This window comes from Ambystoma mexicanum, chromosome 2p (assembly GCF_040938575.1).
Source record: "Ambystoma mexicanum isolate Mex_15411 chromosome 2p, UKY_AmexF1_1, whole genome shotgun sequence".
In the NCBI taxonomy this organism is placed as follows: domain Eukaryota; kingdom Metazoa; phylum Chordata; class Amphibia; order Caudata; family Ambystomatidae; genus Ambystoma; species Ambystoma mexicanum.
The window spans coordinates 128,975,441-128,993,936 of record NC_090923.1 but is presented as its reverse complement, the minus strand read 5'-3'; the positions used below and the strand labels follow the sequence as shown (position 1 = coordinate 128,993,936).

Below are 18,496 nucleotides of genomic sequence, written 5' to 3'. Positions count from 1 at the left end.
CTCGTTAGTAAGAAATTCAAGCGTCCCAACACCAGCAATTCAACTTTTCAACACTATGATATCCATCATTTATGAATGAAGCGATAAAGGTTTTTCTATGTTGTTAAGCCTTATAAAATGCTGACAAATAAAACAAAAATAACGGAGGTATTCACAATGCACATGGGCGTGAGGATCCCGTCCATCACAAAAGAACACTAATAAGCACCAGCATAAGTGTGGCAGATCTGCCTTGTGTCCATCATAACTTAGGATGAAGTGACACGGCCCAAAAAGCAAACTATTGCTGAGGTCTGCAACTTTTGGTTTTTCAGATGTTTTGGACTACAACTCCCTTGAGCCCAAGTCTGCATAGTTTATGAAGAGGGATCGTGGGAGGTGGAGTCCAAAATAATTGGAGAGGCACACGTTCCAGGCCCACGCACTAGCGTGTGGGCCCTATCGAGGGGGCCCGACCCCCACAAGATTCAGAACCCATGGAGGGCACCAGGAAGCTAATCGGGGATCAAAAGTGGTGCAAGGGCGGCTACACCGATTGAAACACTGCGTCATGCACGGATCGGTGACTGGCGTCACCTTCAGACTTTTGGTCTTTAACGTGTGGCCGTGATGTGCATCGATGGGACACCGGCTCCATCTGCCCATGTTGCGCTATACAGACAGTGTTGATACCAACCTCATGCTCTAGTTTTGGAGAAAAAAAAAACAGCAAGAAAACTGGCATGGTGGCCTTTCATGGCAAGCATATAGAATACGTATCTTAGAAGACCCGGGTTCACCCTGCCAACCTCCCGCACTGCCTCCGGCCACCCCTTGCACTGGGGTCTGTATCTGTACCCATACAGCAACCCCCCCCCCTTTTTCTTCCTGCACTTATCAGACCTACCCCGTCTGCTGCCTTAAACAGAGCACTTGTAAATTGATGGCTGCACTATCACAGTTTGTTGACTTTATTTGTTATTTATCGGTTTCTCCTCTGCTTCACACTTTCCACTTCTCCCCCCTTCCATGCACTTGCGCATTCTCAATGTCACTGGGCCTAGTAAGATCGCCGTTTTGTTCTCCCTTGTTCCCCTCCATTGCCTTGTCGCGCTCTGAAACACTTGTGTACGAGCGCGATAGGAATAAAATATCAATATCAATAACAAATGTTATTGTGTACAACTGAAGGAACACACCATAGTGACTCAGAGAAAGGGTTGACCACCAAGGAAAGTGACGCGGTCACTAACCAGAATGACCATGGAGTGAATTACAGAGTTGCCTCATACTTCCTGGAGTAGAGCGCCATAAGCGATCGCATGTGATGTCCTGTGTTCAAGACATGCTCACACGTTGCACGGTCCATCAATACCTGTGATGTGCAACTCAATCCACTCGGGGCAAAGGGATCCATTGTGTGTAAGCGTGTATGTCTGAGTAGCACGGCTAACGCAGTGCGGCTTTGAATCACCCAACTTGATTCAAGTTATTGCCCTGCAGGGAAAGCAATTTGCCAACAAGCGAGCAAAGGCAAAAATAGGTGAAATACTGGAGAGCAGTGGAGCATGGGGGAGAGAGGTGGAGGGGCAGACTTAAAGCTTGGAAGAGAAAAGGGGACATGGGCAGAAAAAACTAGGAATAGCCACAACATAGACGAGAGCACAGTCGTAGCCCATGGCATCCTCCCCAAAGTTAAGGCTGGTGCCCCTGTAGACCATGGTCCACACTATGGAGTGGGGCCAACTCTAAACTGATGCAATATCCTCCCCGGTGAGTCAGAACAGGAGGTGGTACGATGCAGAGTCAACCGATGGCCAACATCTTTATGCTTCCCATTAATTTTGCGAATCTTTAAGCCGGGAGAAAGTTTGGCCCTTATCCTGTATGCGCTTCAGGTCCAGAATCACAGCAGCTTTTGACCAGTTAATGAACGTTCCATGACATCTCCGCAGTCAATAACCGGATCGTCTGGAAGCAGGCAGAGCGCAAATGACGGCCATGGCGGTAGTCCCGCAGGACAGCCAGACCATCAATACTTCAGAGCGGCATTTGCTTGGCTGGAAAGCTCAGCAAACAGGATTAATCTGCTCCGATTCGGCACAATGAACTTCCCTCATGGATTTCACAGACCAATTGACCTCTTACGTCTGCGTACACACACGTGTACAGTCTACAGACCTCCCCCAGGGACAGCATTGGCTGGGCAGAAGAAACCAAGCTTCACTGAAAAGGCCAGCAGGATAGGCAGACTACAACCAATTGAAACAGGGGGACTGGGCCGGAAGCTGCTGGGTCAGAGATGAAGAAGCAGATATTATCACTAAATGTCGTCTCATTTAATAACTATAAGAACAGCACCTGCTCCTACCCACCCATCAGTCCCAGAAAAAGGATCACAAGGGAATTACAGGTAGGGTACCCCAACCCTACACCAGACTCTTCCCTACAGGAATCTACTACTCGCACTACAGAAATGATCAAGCATCACACCTCAATTTCCCTCTATTCCAATGACGAGCACGGGCGGTTGATCCACGAGCCTAGAACAAGGAGCAAAGGACAGGTCCCGCTCAGATCTCGGAAGTTCTGCTGTGCTCCATCAGCACCCCAAGCAAAGTCACTCTTTCCAGCCTTGGGGAACAAGTGTTTGTTTTTTTCCAGTCAACGCCGCCCTGCACCAATCCTTGCTCTGAAATCTTGCTGGGCATGCACTGATGCTTCTAAATAGATGGGGGATAACTAAGCCCTCCTCTCCCCCTCAAGCAATGAACCCAGCCAGTCAGTCAGTCAATCCTTTCATGCAATCTGACATGGAAGAGCGCCATAAACTGATAGCATAGGGTGTTATTTTGCCCTTTTCGCCACCACAATCTAAAGGTTGACTCCCACTGCATCCTTCCAAGTAGGAGTGTCTATTCATCGGTATTCTGCAGGGTACAACTTCAAGATCGAGCACAACGAGAGATGGCTAGACGGTCCTCAAAATACAGACACGGTTCATACCAGATCACTAAGCAGCCTTCCCCTCAGTGCGCAGGCGCACCGCATGTGGATATCCCCGCAAAAATATCGCCATACAAGAATGGTGCCATTTTTTTTAGCTGTGATATTAGCCCATGGAACCTGCGGGGGACACCCTTGCAACCCCATATTTGTTTTAAAAGGAGCCGGGAACACCCTCGCTCCCATTTTGCCCATAAATTATTCCCATAAATAATGTTGGCTACAGCGTTTTCCGGCGACTTTAAGTATGGCGTTTTTATTTATGGGGATAATATTACCCGATACCAGCAGCTCTACTTGGTCAACGGAGTGGGTGGGAATTGTGGGTTTTTACTACATTCAAGATAATTCTAAGGGAGGGATATTTTTGAAGGCTGCAGATAAACTATGGACAGTGTAAACGCTGCTCAGTGGTCAAGGAGCAAAAGGCATGCAAGAGGGGTTAAATTAGCTGGAGTACAGCAGCATACCCGTGGTTTGCCGAAACGGTGGGGGCATGGATAGTGTGTGCCCATCTTTGCTGCGTTGCATCACGTTCCAGTTCCGTCCTAAGTATGGAGGACAGCGGACGGGACCTAAGAGTACCAACACATTTCTGACTCATTAAGGGCAGAAGTACAGAACACCAGTGTATTAGACTTCATTTCGACTGTCTCGAGAACAACAAGGTTCGACAACTAGCGTGCAACGGTGAAGCATGGAGTTTTGCTTCCCTGCAACCGCCATCTTGAATTCACCCCTTTCTTCAAAATATAGCGTCATACTGTCCCAATCCTAGTTGGGCAGGGAAGGCATTGCCTTTTTGCACCCTCTACTAATGCCAACCAGGCTCACTCACCTGGGCACGACTCAACATACAACTATTCGCCAAATGTGTTCATTTTCGCAGATTTCAAAACCAAATGGAAGAGCAAGTCTTGTGCAATACAAACTTCCATTTGAAGAAACTTGAGTGTTTTTGGCATTCATTTATTCTAAAAATATATATTTTTTAAAAACTGTACATACCAGAGGTCTGGGCTAGGGTAGATCACAAATACCAGTCGAGTAGCAATAACTTCAAAAGACTATAGTCTGACCCCAAGAAAATTGGCGTTTCTTTCACCAATCACTTGATACCAGTAAAACCAACAGGGTGAGACCGGACGCAACCCTAAGAGCGGCCCGGGCGCATATTAGCCGCCGAGGCCTCACACGCCGGCAGGCGGTTGGCAGTCCCCACCCTGGACGCGGGAAGGAGCGCCCGTAATTGGAAGCCATTTTGTGCTTTCATCCGAGCTCGTCTGTTCATGCCAAGCCCCCAGCGCCAGCGCACGGCCCGTCGCCTTGATCTGCGCCTCACGACAATGTTCAAAGAGACGGATTTACTGGGATTTGCTTTAAACAAAGTCACTTTTCAACTCCTTGCGCCCTTTTGAAATTTCAAGCGAGGCAGCCCCCCAAAAAGACGTCTGCTCATTAGCTTGCGTGTGTTACGGTCTCACACAGGGGGAGGGCCACACTAACAGAAGCCAGTTTCCGAATGTCTGATTTGGAGTAATTAGTTATTTTAAGGAGAAAGAGAAAGAGAGAGAGAGAGATAATATTATAGTATAAGAACGAGGACAGAGGATTAATAAAGTGTTAAGTATATGTTGTAGGTGCAGTACATGTGTACACCGACCCTTCAAGCAGTAGCGACAACTCAAGGACCAGTACAAGCCACAGCCCTAGAACCATTTCAAGTCGGAGAAAAAACATTCCAAGTTACAGATGTTCTATGCATCCTGGGCAACAGAGAGAGCCCGGCTTACTCTTCCTTTTTGACCCCCATCAGCTGCCTTTGATACCGTTGAACATGAAGCCCTCCTCAACATCGTCACTACGTGCACCGGCTCTGACGGAGCGTTCCTGCAAACGCTTACCACGTATCTCTCCAACAGAGATAAAGTCATGCAGATGGGCCCACACAGTAACCTGCGGAGCGCCACAATGCTGTCCCCCCGACATCTTAAACCACCACACTGGACCTCTGGGACAATTCCTTGCCAACATAGCCATCAGGATACAACCATATGCAGGTGAAACACAGCTTTCCCTAAAGAACAATTTCATCAATTACATGTATCGACTCTAGCACCGTCCATCTTCCCCCCCCCTCGAACCGTGGAGGGCAAATGCCTACAAGAAGTTCAATCATGCCAAAGCTGCACATAAAATCTCCTAGGAAACCCTAGCATGCTCAAGTCCAGAGATGGCTGGCATGACGATTGACGGAGTCACCCGTCGGCTCTCACCAGATGCCAAATCTATCGGCTTTATCATCGACTGTCATTTCATTCAAAGACGCACACATCGCCAAGACCCAAGCAGCAGATACCAGTTTGATCTCCTCCACAAAGACCAGCCTTACATCCCGGCCCGAGTTTCAGAACGGTTCTCAAAGGTCAGGTGGCCGCCCACCTGGATAGGGGCAACTCTACTTGCTTGTGTCCCAGAAGCCAAGTTGTCCCCTCATCCTGAAAGCCCTTCATCACGATGAACACCTCATCACAGAAGATGCTACCACATCACCCCCCCCATCCTTAAGGATGTCCACATACTCTTCCTTCAAGCACACATGTTGAAGATTGCCTGCATCACCAACAAAACAGTGACTATTAAAACACCTCCCTACTTCGTAGAGAAACTCACCAACTTCATAGGTTACTACACTGCCAAGCTGGAAAAGAACTCGTGCTCAAATTCCCACATCAACATGTTGTGCGATTCTGGCCAGAACTCCCAGTCTTCCAGTTTCCTTATCTGACAACATTAGTTGTGCTTGAAATCAGCTCCTCGGTAGAAATTAGCTGTGTATCAAACGCTGGTCGTGGGTTAGGTAAAGTGCAAAGTACTGTGGGGTATTTTCCAGGATAGTGTCTGTAGACACATGTATTTCCTTAGCCTTCACCTTGCCTGCAAAGGGTGTTTTGCCGTTACTGCTAGTAGCAGCAGGGGGTGCTGTGCGGATACCGACTCACAGACAAAGCAGGAGATGCACAAGGGGGGCAACTATGACAGACCTGGTCTTGCTATGCACCCTATCTCTGGAACAAGTTGCCAACTCCAATGAGACTGAGCCCCACCAGCCTACACTTCAGGAAGGACCTGAACATCCCATACTTTCTCCTGAACACCTCCTCCCCCTACAGATCTGCTATTGCAACCCCTGGGTGCGCTCCTTTGTACAGCACTCCTACTTCTCAGATAAATACGTAGATTAAATAAAACTCCAAAGGCAATCCCTTTTGATGGGTTACTTGGGTGGGCTGGGAGATGATGTTACTACAGGACGAATCCCTCGAGGTTCACTTCTAGAACCATCAGGTGTGCCATTGTTCCCACCCTCAAGAGAATACAACAATGGAAGCAAAGCAGCCGCTGAGACGGCCTTCAGCTGGCCATCCCTGTACATATTAGGCCAGAGCTCCCTCTCTCTGCCTCCGCCTTGGAGGAATGACATTTTGTGGGGGCATAAATCCTGCTTTACAAGGACAGGGCCGGGAGCTCGCACCTCCTCCATTTCAACTGCCCGCCTCTGGAACAACACACATGGGATGCCCAAGACCCTCAGACCTTCACGCAAGGCCGCCAAGACTTGGCTCCTCATCTCCATGGTCTACCATCCGCCGCCTTGCCTTACTGGAAGAAGACTACCTTGTAATTTATAACGGGCTATGTATAACGCGTGTAATACCCAGAGGTTTCTAAGCGCAGACCTGGGGATCGAAGCGGTGTTGCTCACCGTCGAACGCTGCACTCTATAAAGGATCAAAGAAGGAAATGACCTTCGATTCGGCTCCCTGTTGCAGAACGATCTTACCTCTAAAGCCAGCCAGAGCAAAGACATCAGGATTCTAGACAGGGATGCGGTGCACACAGAGATTCTAAGCATCAAACGAGGGCATAAAATATATGCAGGACCAATCCAGCACATCAGAGACCTGCCAATGTGTCTCGGGGCCCAGCAGTCATGCTGGCCACGTTGATGTACATGACTGACCCTTTTGTTGTTGGCGAGGGTGCGCGTGGTCTCAACGGGGGGGCAGAAGGTATTACCCGCGACAATCCACCTGTACATCGGCCGCGATTGCCCACAACTTCTGGTCAGTTGGTTGGGAAGAATGATGGGGAACTTGGGAACCCACCCCCCTCCCCTCCCCGACCTCATTGACATCAGATGAAGTAGCTTTATCCAGGCTGGCAACACCTGGGTAAAGACACTGACTGATTCAAGGGAACAGAAGACTAGTTTGGGCCAGAATCTGATTTGCTTATAGGCCAGTTAACTGGGGTCTTGAAAAAACAAAAGCAATATGTTCGACCAGAACACACATCCTGGCAATTAAACCATCTGGATGGTATTCGAGCTATGAGAGCACGGTTTCTTCTCGCTGGATCATCAGAAAGTGCAGAATTCAACCTTCAACGACTCATAGAAGCCCGTCTCCCATGCTTAATTGTTCTTTCCACCATTCCCAGGTCTCGGCCAATCAGCAAGCCTGGATCTGGGGCCCTAACCACCCGTAAAGGCTGCATTTCAAGCTTCACTTTGTGATGTGTACACGCCGGGCATCAGGCAAAGAAAAACCCGGACAAGTTCTGTGACAAGAAGCCCCAAGTGAGTGCACTCCCACCCCCCCAAACACAAATTGGAGCCAATACCATAGACTCTACTGTGTGTTCAGAGAACGGCACCCTCGTGAGGCACCCTCTCCTTTGGCTCTGGACCATTAACCACGGCAGCGCCCGCCTACCACACAATAAAGCCCTGTGGTGCGGGCTCTAAAGCTTCATTAGAGTACATAGGCGCAGGGCCCGAGTACTATGGATACAGCCACCTAGCCCACAGGACGTGTCCTCATGGAGACGACCTGCTCGAGAGAACTCTGGTGGCTACCAATGCCTCTTTGCCAACCCAACACTTGGCCAAGCTGCGACTTTCTTGCCTTATTCTCCAATAGGCGCCATTACAGTCCGCTTCATCCAGGAGCTCCCGGGACCAGCTTTGAAGAGCACGTGGGGCAGACGCCACCACTCGTCCGGAGATACATGGCTCACTGTTACATTGACATGCCTTTATAGCAGTAGAACTGTAGTGGTCCTCAAGAGCCTAGGCTGCCCCGTAGAGCGGCGTGCCATGCCCCCGCCATGGGCATCGAGGACCAAGTCTACTGGACGAAAGGATACGAGGTGTTGGAGCTGAACTTAGCCCAAAGCACGAGACTTGAATGGCCAATGTCTGGAGCCTGCCCAGGACTGCGGTGCTCCTGTGAACCCCCACACTGCCCATTTTGGGGGGGAAAGGGGCGTGATGCTTTCCGTGCGAATTAATTCACCTTTTTACACCTGTGCATGTCTTTCGGTGCACCTTCTTTTAAACACCTCCATCAAGAGCCTATGGTTTGGCGTAAACTCAAGCTCCGCGGACTGGCGTAAACGCCTGGAGGCCTTTCCTGCGTCCTCTGCTTAGCACCCGTACATGGTAGGTACCCAGGCAGCATGGACTCTGAATATCCAGCAGGAATGTTATTAGCGGACGAGCAGGGCAGCACTATGTATGGGTGCACCTTTCACGTGGTCCAGTGGAGGGCCGGCCACCGGGAAATGAGACTGCCGCATCCATCCATCCATCCATCCATCCATCCATCCATCCATCCATCGCCGCGGCCAGAGCACGCACCGCAGTGCGCAGATCAATGGCGCGAGAACGGGTCTGTAGGTCGGTATTCGCACAGCCTGGCGGATAGGCACTTCGCAAAGGCTAGAGACATGCATGCTTATACAGGCACTACCTAGCCTGTAAAATACCCCACTTGATATGATCTAATATGATATGGCATTTGTAACGCGCCTACTTGACTTTGCACGTTACGTAAAGCACACCCAGCGGTTCACGCGCCACTCATTTCTACTGAGAAGCCGATGTCAAGCACAACGAGTGTGTTGTAAAGACCGGGAGATCTGCCCAGTATCACACCACTTGGTTATGTGGGTGGAAGCCGGGATTTGAGCACGGGTTTCCTCGCACCACAACTGTGAAGTCAGCCTGCAGATATCACGTTAAACCACACCTCTGCTTTGCACAAAACTCGCGAGCGACGTGCCATTCATTTACAGACTCATGACCCACGTACATGTACGAAACACAACATTGCACTACCCGGCGCCGATAAAAAATATTTCTTTTGTACAACCTCTAACAGGGGTCGCAAGAGGCAGCTCAGAGGACGTAAACACTAAAACCTGGGACGTGCCTTCCGGGTATACAGGAGGCAGCACTGTCCCAAAAGCTGGCAACACCTGCTCTCTGGCGCCATCTGGTGGCCAAAGGAACAATGAGATCACAGCTAGTTGGGTAGCCTGGGGACGTTCCAGCTGGCTTGGGCGGTGATGCCTGGTGCACAAAGAGAATATCGCACTGCCCGTTAAATTATATCGTTGCCTGTTTATATGAAATGCACATCAATTAGTAAAAGTGTTATTTACGGTCTGTGCAAACTTTCTATTTGTTTAAAAGGCTAATAAGCACATTCAAACATTAATACAAATGATGCTAGCAGTGTCTAAGAATGGGCATATACAATCGACACTTTTTGCATAATTAGTATTTAAATTCATTGCAATGTGTTTAAAGCATGTGACACATTTTACCATCAACACAAATATTAAAAAGTGGAAGCAGGCTTCTCCCACCGCTTAGAAATGGACCAGCAGCATTTAAATAGGAACCTAAAACTAAAATGGACTCGAGCCAAAAAAAAACAAAACAAAAGAAAAAAAAAAACACACACGTCATGCAACACTCTGTTAAAAGAAGGGCGGCAACCGAGCGAGCAATCACACCGCAACCCACTGGGCTACCCTTCAAAACAGGCAGCGTCAAAAAGCTCTGCAGATGGGGAGGAGGGCGAGGGCGTGTAAGAGTAGCCCACAATAAACCAGAGTTTGCCGGCAGGTTTCTGTCTGAAAATATTGTTTAAGTAGTTGAGATGCTGGAATACGCACAGCCTGCGAATAACCAAAAATTGCCACACTTACAGGGTCTATTTCAGGTAACAGGGTGATGATGGGTTATTTATAATGTGCTTAATACCCAGAGGTTTCCAAGTGCGGACCCGGGGATCGAACATGTGGTGCTCCCTGTCCTCTTGCTTCCAAAGCGAGCATGTTGCCGCTGAGCTATCCTCCCGAACTAGAAGGCACGCCGCACAAAGACCAAAAGCTCCTCCTCCCCCCTCTAGAAATACCAGTAGAAACACGATTTGGATTAAGAAAATACAAATCGGTGCATTGCTACCATGGACCGTACTGCCACATTTGACGGTGTCAAACGGAGTCTTTTGCGGTGTAAGCTTCAGGGCTGGGGAATACCGCATGGAACGCTACGCTTCATTGTGGATTTCACAAGCATTCAGTTGTGCAGGGTCGACTAAATAAGGAAGGAGCTCGCACAAGAAGAATTCCGACTTCTAGGGGTGCATACGGACCCCTCCCCTGTCTTTTTAATCTGTACATGTCGGATCATTTGGATGCAGTTGCGTTTGTGCCTCCTAAATTGAATAACCTTGCAGTGACATGGATGAGTTCTGCAGGTGATTTTCTCATCTTTGACTGCACTGAAATAGGTTTACAACGTCCGATGAACACTAATTCACAAAATACTACGGTAATGCAACGTACGTACCTGAAGAAAAGAGGGGCCCCGTTTCAATGGTGCATCTTAACGGAGTCTTTGGAGAGGGTGGGTGATGTCATTTCTTTGAGAATTCCCATCCTCAGTAAACCCCCTAAGTCGCAGGTGCAGGTCGTGAACTCTGGCGATAACTGTCGAATCAGAGGAGCCGGGATGGATCCAGATATGGCAAGTTTTCGCTACTCCCTACCGTAAGATTTTATGAAGGGACGATTATTCCAAAATTTCTCTAGGCAACAGAAGTACAATTTTTATGGTTCAAATTTTTACCTCTTATACGGCACAACTTGGCGTCGAAGGAAATTTTAGTTCCATTGATAGCAAACCAATATGGCCCGGGCATTAACTATTACTACTAGAGGCAAATGGAGAATTTATCATTTTATCAGAACATTATTTGCCCATTGGAGAATTCTGTATACTCCGATTTGTAAATATTAGCACAAACGTTTCTTTACGAGAATTTGCTGAATATTGCTGAGTTGAGTCAGATGGGGATGACGGAGGAGGATCTTATGGGTAACCCATCGCGGGTTAAGCAGAGTCTGTACAGCAGGAATTGGATTTTAATCACTGAAAATCCACGAGCTATTTTAGAAATGATCACAAAAGACAAGTGATAGTAGAACCGTGCCCAACCATCTGATCAGAGAAGATTAGTTCGAAAGTCCTTCCTGAAATCCAGGTGGAATCTTCACTTGAATAAACAAATCTTGGGGGGGGGGGGGGGTTTGGGCTCATCCCCCACGAGGCGAATAAGTGTAGATTCTGCGACAGGACCGACGCCCAAGAAATGATTAAACGTCAAGTAATGACATGTCCTGCTCTTCATGCAAAACAATTGTTATTTTGGTAACTTTGTACATTTCTACTAGCGCGCGAGAGGGAAGGATCTTTGGAATGAATGTCTAGCAGGTCCAACTACCTCAATAGTTAGTGAGAGTAGGTGTCAACATATTTTACAACTTGATGAGAAAGTTGGAAGTTAGGGATAGCGCTGTCAGAAAATGGAAGATGACTTGATTAGTTTCAGTCTCTTATCTTGATCTGTTCTTTTAATACTTTGTTTAACTTTTAATATTTAAATGTTAGGATTCGTCTTTTTTAAACTGGTTTTCCTTCTAATGAATTGCATTAATTATTCGAATATGAGTGATGTATTGATAATGATGTAATTTTCTATTTAATATATTGTATGGTTTAATCACTGTTTTGCCATTGTAAAAGGTTATTTGATTAAACTAAAAACACGATTTACACTAGTGTCTCAGGAGGATAGCTCAAGGGCAACGTGCTCACCTTGGGAGCATGATGACAGAGCACAACACAGGTTTGATCTCCGGATCTGTGCTTCGAAACCTCTCGGTATTAGGCGCATCATAAATAATCTATCATAACCAGATCCAGCTGCAGTGTATGTTTGTGGATCTTGGGCTACACATAATAAATGCTTAAAAATAATGGAAACCAACAACAAGTTTCAACCTGCAACTAGAAGCAGCTGGCCTTTTCTCCTCACCATTCAGAGGATGTCAAAGCCCACATACCGCAACTGGATCCAGTAGAAAGCTTTTGCAAGGGGAAACCTGACATTTCTACCAGGGCCAGTAAGAGCTACACACCCCATGACTCTGAATGTTTCTGTATCTGGTGTACTAACACCTGAAGGAAGAGCCTGGTACAGCACCGCGAGTCGCACCGCGAGTCAACCACCCCCACTCTAGGCACATTTAGAGGGACGTGGTTCCAGAGCCTTCACAAAAACATCCCTCCGCAGAGTTTGCTAATTTGCAGAGCAGTGGCACACTTGGGGGTTCGTTAGAGTTTAGGGGAATTCTGAAATACTGCTGCTTTTCTACAAACCATACTATTTATAGGCTGGGTGACCCCGTGCAGTATTTGCTCGATAATGCACGGAGTAAAGCAGCGCATGACTATGGGTTACATGCCTCTGACAAGTGGGGGGGGGGGGGGGGTGTTCCCTCTCTTGATTTTATAGTGACAGCAAAGGAGCCGCTACATTTTTGGATGCCAACTTGCAAACCCAGCATCACCACAGCTTGTGTGCTACAAGTGAAGGGTCATTATTTAGGCAATAAGGTGCGGGGGGCCGCCACACTGGTTGAGAACGAGCGGACGAGGAGCCCCGACTAAGCCCCTTTTGCCGGTTTTATTCGTTAGCCAGCAGCACTGTGTCCCACCAGACAGCCCCCCACTGATCTATGCATGGAAATACATATTTTTATTTTATACCAGTCCGATGCTGGTTTATTTCTTTTTTTAAATCCCATCCACAGGAAGTTCACAATTACTGCATGTCCAGCAGGACTAACCCCCCCCCCCCCAGGAGACGGCAAAGTCCCAAATCCATGTGTGTGACCAAAGTGTGTGATCCTTGGCAAATAATTTAATTTCACTGTGCAGTCATTGTCTGCAAAAAGCCTCAAAGTCCTCAAAGCCTGCCACCATTTGCTCATCACAATACCGGTGTCATAACAAGACAATCTGCACTTGAGGAGCCTCTGAGAGATGGTTGTTCATGCTGACGGAACCACATGTAAAGGGAATGACTTCATAGTAAACCGTGACACAGATTTTGGTTGGAACCACAGGTATGTTGCAGCGCAGCATCCTGCAAAGGCCAGCCTCAGAAGACGTGCACAGAGTGTTCAAGAGTCCGAGAACATGGGTGAAGTGGGAGTGTAGGGTGAGCGAGGGGTACATAGAAACGGACACAGAGACTGAGACAAAAATAGCGAGACGGGGGAAAGAAATCTGGACAAATGGAGAACTGTGAAAAGGGAGTATGGCGCAGTCTGATATTACCTGGCATGCACCAATGAGCCTCGGCCGAGCTTCAGCGTCGGAGCGGCTTTCAATCCCGTCCTGGCTGAGCTCGGGTCCACTTTAAGCTTAGATTGGCGAGTAGCTGGACTCTTTTCTTCAATTTAAATCACTGCTAATCTTCGTTTTGTACCCTGAAAGCATTTTGTAACTGCGTTTTCCAACTACCACCTTTGCAAACTTTGAACCATGGAAGGCGCTCCTACTGGCCAGGCGGACCAGGCCTTCGGGCACTGCTATACTGCCAAGTCAGTGTCTGGATAGTCAAACTGCATATTTTGAAGGTCTGGACAGTTTTTCGGAAGAGTCACCTCCTTAATATTAAACACCTATTACACCTTCCCACTTTACCCCCCCACCCTTCCCCTGCCGCATAAACAATTTAACAGATAACTGAAAGTCAAGCAGATTAAACCGGTTCTGTACCATTACCGGTCTGCCCAGTGATAAGAAAGTGGCTTCCCCTACATACAGCTGGGGAGCAGGTGCAAGTGGATCTAGCTCACGTGGCCTAAGCACCACGCACCTTCTTAGCCCTGCCTCTTCCTTCCTGCTCTTAACTATTAGATCAAAGGGCGTCTCTCGCCCGGGTGTCCAAAGCGAAGGGCAGTCAAAGAAAAGGGCAGTCAAAGAAAAGGGCAATTCCTGTTTGGACCTGTTCGGACGAGGAGGACCCAAGTGCCGACCCCGTGCTCAGACAGCAGGTAAGCATGCACCAACACATGTTACTCCCTCTGTCCCCACAGGCCATCCCTACCCCCTCTGGGCCCCCCGTGATGTTCCCTTGTGCCCCCACCATTCTCGCACACAGGTGTTGCCTCTTTTGCTCGATTCTTCTACCCTGTACCCCCTCTGCCCCCTCAAGCCTACTTCTGCAGGAGTCTGTCCTGATACAATCTCGTTTCACCATCGCCGTTTTGTGGCCAATGCAGGATTTGACTTTTATGTACTTCATTCATTCACGGTGGGTCACCCTTTCTCAACTCTCATGCTGGACTTCAACTTGTATCCTGGATTGCAACATTATGTGTTACTACTGATTTCTGCAATTGTATGCACTCTCCTTCTCCACTCTTGACTGCTAACTCTCCGTTCTCTCCTCCTTTCCCTTCTCCCTTTTCCTATCTCCTCCCCTTACTTTCTTCTATGCACTTGCTCTATCAGAATTGTTCCTGGACCTAGTATGAAACCTCGTCTGTCTCCTCCCCCTCCCCTTACTGTTTTTTTTCCTCCCACGCCCCCTCCAGCACTATCTGAAATGTTGTCAGCTTACACTCTGTTCTCTCCTCGCCTCCCCTCTGCCCTTACTTTCTTCTATGCACTTACTCTATCAGAATTGTCCCTGGACCTAGTATGATAGCAACCTCGTCTGTTGCTCCCCTTACTCTCCCCCAGCCCCTCCCTCCAGCACTATCTGAAATGTTGTCATGCCTAGTACGATAGTCCCTCACCTTTTGTTTTTCTCCGGCTCTACCATAAATGTCATCAGGCCTAGTACGGTAGTCGCCTGTCTGTTTCCATTTCCTTCCCACTCTCCCCTCCCTTCCTTATCTATGTCTTAGCTCTTGCACTATCTGAAAGGTCGTCAGGCCGAGTACGATAGTTAATTTCACACCCTTACTGTTCATGGCCTGTAAGAATGTCATTGTATTTTCCCTTGAGGCGCTTTGAAACACATTGTGTATAGGCGCTATATATCATATCATAATCACGATGCAAAAACAAACCTGACAGCCACATGGGCTTGTGGTGAGTGTTAAGGAAGATTTCTCTTTACAGCCCCTTTCTCTCAATTTTTATGGTCCCCCACACTTTTTACTGTTGAATCTGACCTGCCCTTTTTGCACTTCACTGCATAGGCTTTTGCTCATGTTGTCATAGGGAAACCGGCATGTCCTCCAGGCTGTCAGTACTGGGAAACATTGTTTCCATTAGTCTGGTTACTTTGTTGCAACTTTTGTGCAAGCGGCAGAGTGAAAAATCACAATTGAACAACGAACTAAAAGAAGGCTTTTGGCAAAGAGGTGACTTGATGACAAGTATGTGTGAAATTCAAATTTGGCATATTGAAAGCAAATCATGAGTCGTATGAAGCAAAAAAGAAAGCAAGTATGGAACATTACAAGAGAGCAAGAAAATAAGGTGGCAAAGGAACAAAAACCACCACAAAGTGAACTATATGAAAATACATTGCGGCAAGGCCAAACAACGGCAAAGGAGAGAATACATTGTGGCAAAGCCAAGAGGCTAACAAATAGAAACCAAGCAAACCATAACACAGGTACGGTAATCGCACCTTAGGCTAGGGCAAGTTAGGCCTTCAACCATCCTGACATTTGAGTTAATAAATACATTAGTTTGAACTTTGAATCTGTTGTCTGTGTTGAGTTTAACACTGTCTTCACATTACCTGAACCCCTAACTCCCCTTTAAAAGTTTGGTGACTTTTGAAAAGATTTCTGTTTGGCTTTGCCATTGCTTGCACGCGCGGGTATCGTGAAAGTGGGGGGCACTTATTAGCTAGGATAACTTGTTTTCAACACTTTGGAACTCTTCATTGGACCCCAGACACCCTCCACTAACTTTTTCCCATCTTACAAAACTGTGTGGAACTTTGGGAACCTTTTGGGAACAAGGCCCCATACATCTTAAGGATGGACTTTTAAAGTTAGTGTCGTAGCTCTGCGGACCTGGAGTGCTGCATACTAATACGGACCTTCCTTTCCAGGGGTTTGTCATGTATTTTGCCTTACTCCAGTGATTGTATATTTTTATTTAGTCTTGTGTGATAATTTTGCATGCTAGTAGTCATTTTTCATAGTGTTATATGGCTATAAATAATAAGTATTTTTCTAACTGTCTAAGTGTGTTCCTTGACTTTTCACTGCGTGTACTCATTGAGGACCCCTTACCAGGCTCACCCCATCTGAGACTACACTTGCTTTGCTACCTTGAACCTGTTTGGCTACAGCTCCCAGAGTTTTACCTGCCACTAAACTAGGTTAGTCTTCTAGACATCTGTCCACCGGGTCAGAGTACAGCAAATCAGTCCCAACAGTGAGGGACTAAGATAGAACACTGAAATCCTGCCACAAAACTCAGGACTGTCAACAACCTGCCTGGACAGGCAACACCCCCTCACGAAGGGCCAGTCCCGAGATGAACTGGAACGCAGGGAAGTTAGGGAGATGTCCAGATAGTCCGGTGCCTCACAGAAAAGGTGGATGAGACTAGTCCAGGGGTGCAACCAGACTACATTTTCATGGGTGGGGGCTAAGCTAACCTTTTAAATGATGGAGAAGAGCTAACTCAAGAGACTATTGGGTGGGAGGGGGGCAAACCTGCCTGTTTGGGTGCATCTAACCTCTTTACAAATTCTAAAGAGACTTCTGGCGAAGGGTCAATGCTAACACCAGACACTCGAACTGCTGTGCTAATGAGCTGTTTCCAAACCACCTCCTACCTTCCAATCACTCCCCTGACATGCAAGTGCTAACATCCCATTAACATTTCAATTGCCTAAAAACATAGTAATGTAGTAATTGCTGGTCCTTGTCAAAAGTCCAGCTCTAAGCACAGTTTATCATCAACGGTGATTTAGGCGAGCCACGTCAAGTCAACATAACCCAGTGGGCTGAGCAGAGGCCAGTAAACACCAGCCAGAAACTCACTCAAACCACTTCTTGGAAGTAAAAAGTGGACACATTTATTACACACACAAAATGAAACATACAATTGCAAAGGTGAAGAAATTAGCAACTTGCAAACATTTAAGTGGTAGCACCAATCCAGAACAATACATCAACATCAGTGATGCCTAACAGCAATTTCCAGCCAGATTGGCCCACTCTGCACTCCAACAGCACATGGTGGGGGGGGGGGCGCCCGCGGCCGTACCCCCCGACCACATCCTTTGGGAGCAATATCAAGAGGCCAAAGACCAACCATGGACCTACACCAAATGCCCCCAGATCTCACTACCAGGGCCCCCGAAAGCCCTACTAGCCTGAAGCCCTCCGGTGAGAGGTTAGCCCGCCTCGTCAGCCGCCAATCACCATCCCCATCCGGCCACCGCACTCGCCCCTCTGTTACTCTCACATGAACCACCCCAAAATCTAGGCTGGGTAGAAGTGACAACAAGCAAAAGGTGGGGCCGGTAGGTGATACTGCAGCACGATCGCTGTCCTCCTCCGCGAGTCTTAAAGGCTGTCTGATCCTACCGCCAGGCCTCTGCCTGCCCACTGAAAACGTAGTCAGCCCACCCCTGCCCCCACACTTGAACGGAGCACTGCATCATCAGTGTGCGCCAGAAGGACAGGGGCCGAGCGCACTGCCAGGAGGAGGCTGGGTTGCCCATGTAGATACTGCACACCCAATCCGGTCACCCGCTAAACACTGGGCATACTGCCAAGTTTCACAGCGGTGAGTTGAAGCCCCAATTGCCCAATGGGCGTTGAAAGCCACCGGGCCAGTCACATTTCATGGACCGACTTTCCAGTCCTGCCGACCTTTCCTGATGCACTTACCTGTCATGACATGTCCACCTTACTCTTCTCTGTAGGCCAGTAGACCTCTGTTACAAATAGACAAAGGAATATGGGAACAGAAAAACTCGCTCAGCACATTCTGGCTAGCTGTTTGCATAGGCGTTCCTCAGGCCTAAAGTAGTCAGAACCCAGTCTGGGTGTCCATCCACCAGACTGAACACATCCAACTGAATTCCACAGCACCACACCCATTGCTAGGAAGCAGCCATCATCCAACAACGACACCAGCTGCACATATATCTGGTGCACCCACGCACCATACGACACGCTCTACTGACAAACTACGGTTCCAGAGGGTGCTCAACCTACCAGCGCTTTGAGATCATACCAATGATATATAAGGCACTATATAAATGGCAAGTAACAACAGTTGGAAAAGAGGGGCGAATTAGGGAAATTCGGG

The 18,496-nt window shown here is 48.0% G+C and overlaps 1 protein-coding gene across 3 annotated transcripts in view; it reads right to left on the bottom strand.

The window, feature by feature from the left end:
* PLXNA1 (plexin A1) overlaps positions 1–18,496 on the bottom strand; it is an 812,782-nt gene that overhangs the window by 237,886 nt on the left and 556,400 nt on the right. The gene's annotated exons all lie outside the window — the stretch shown is intronic.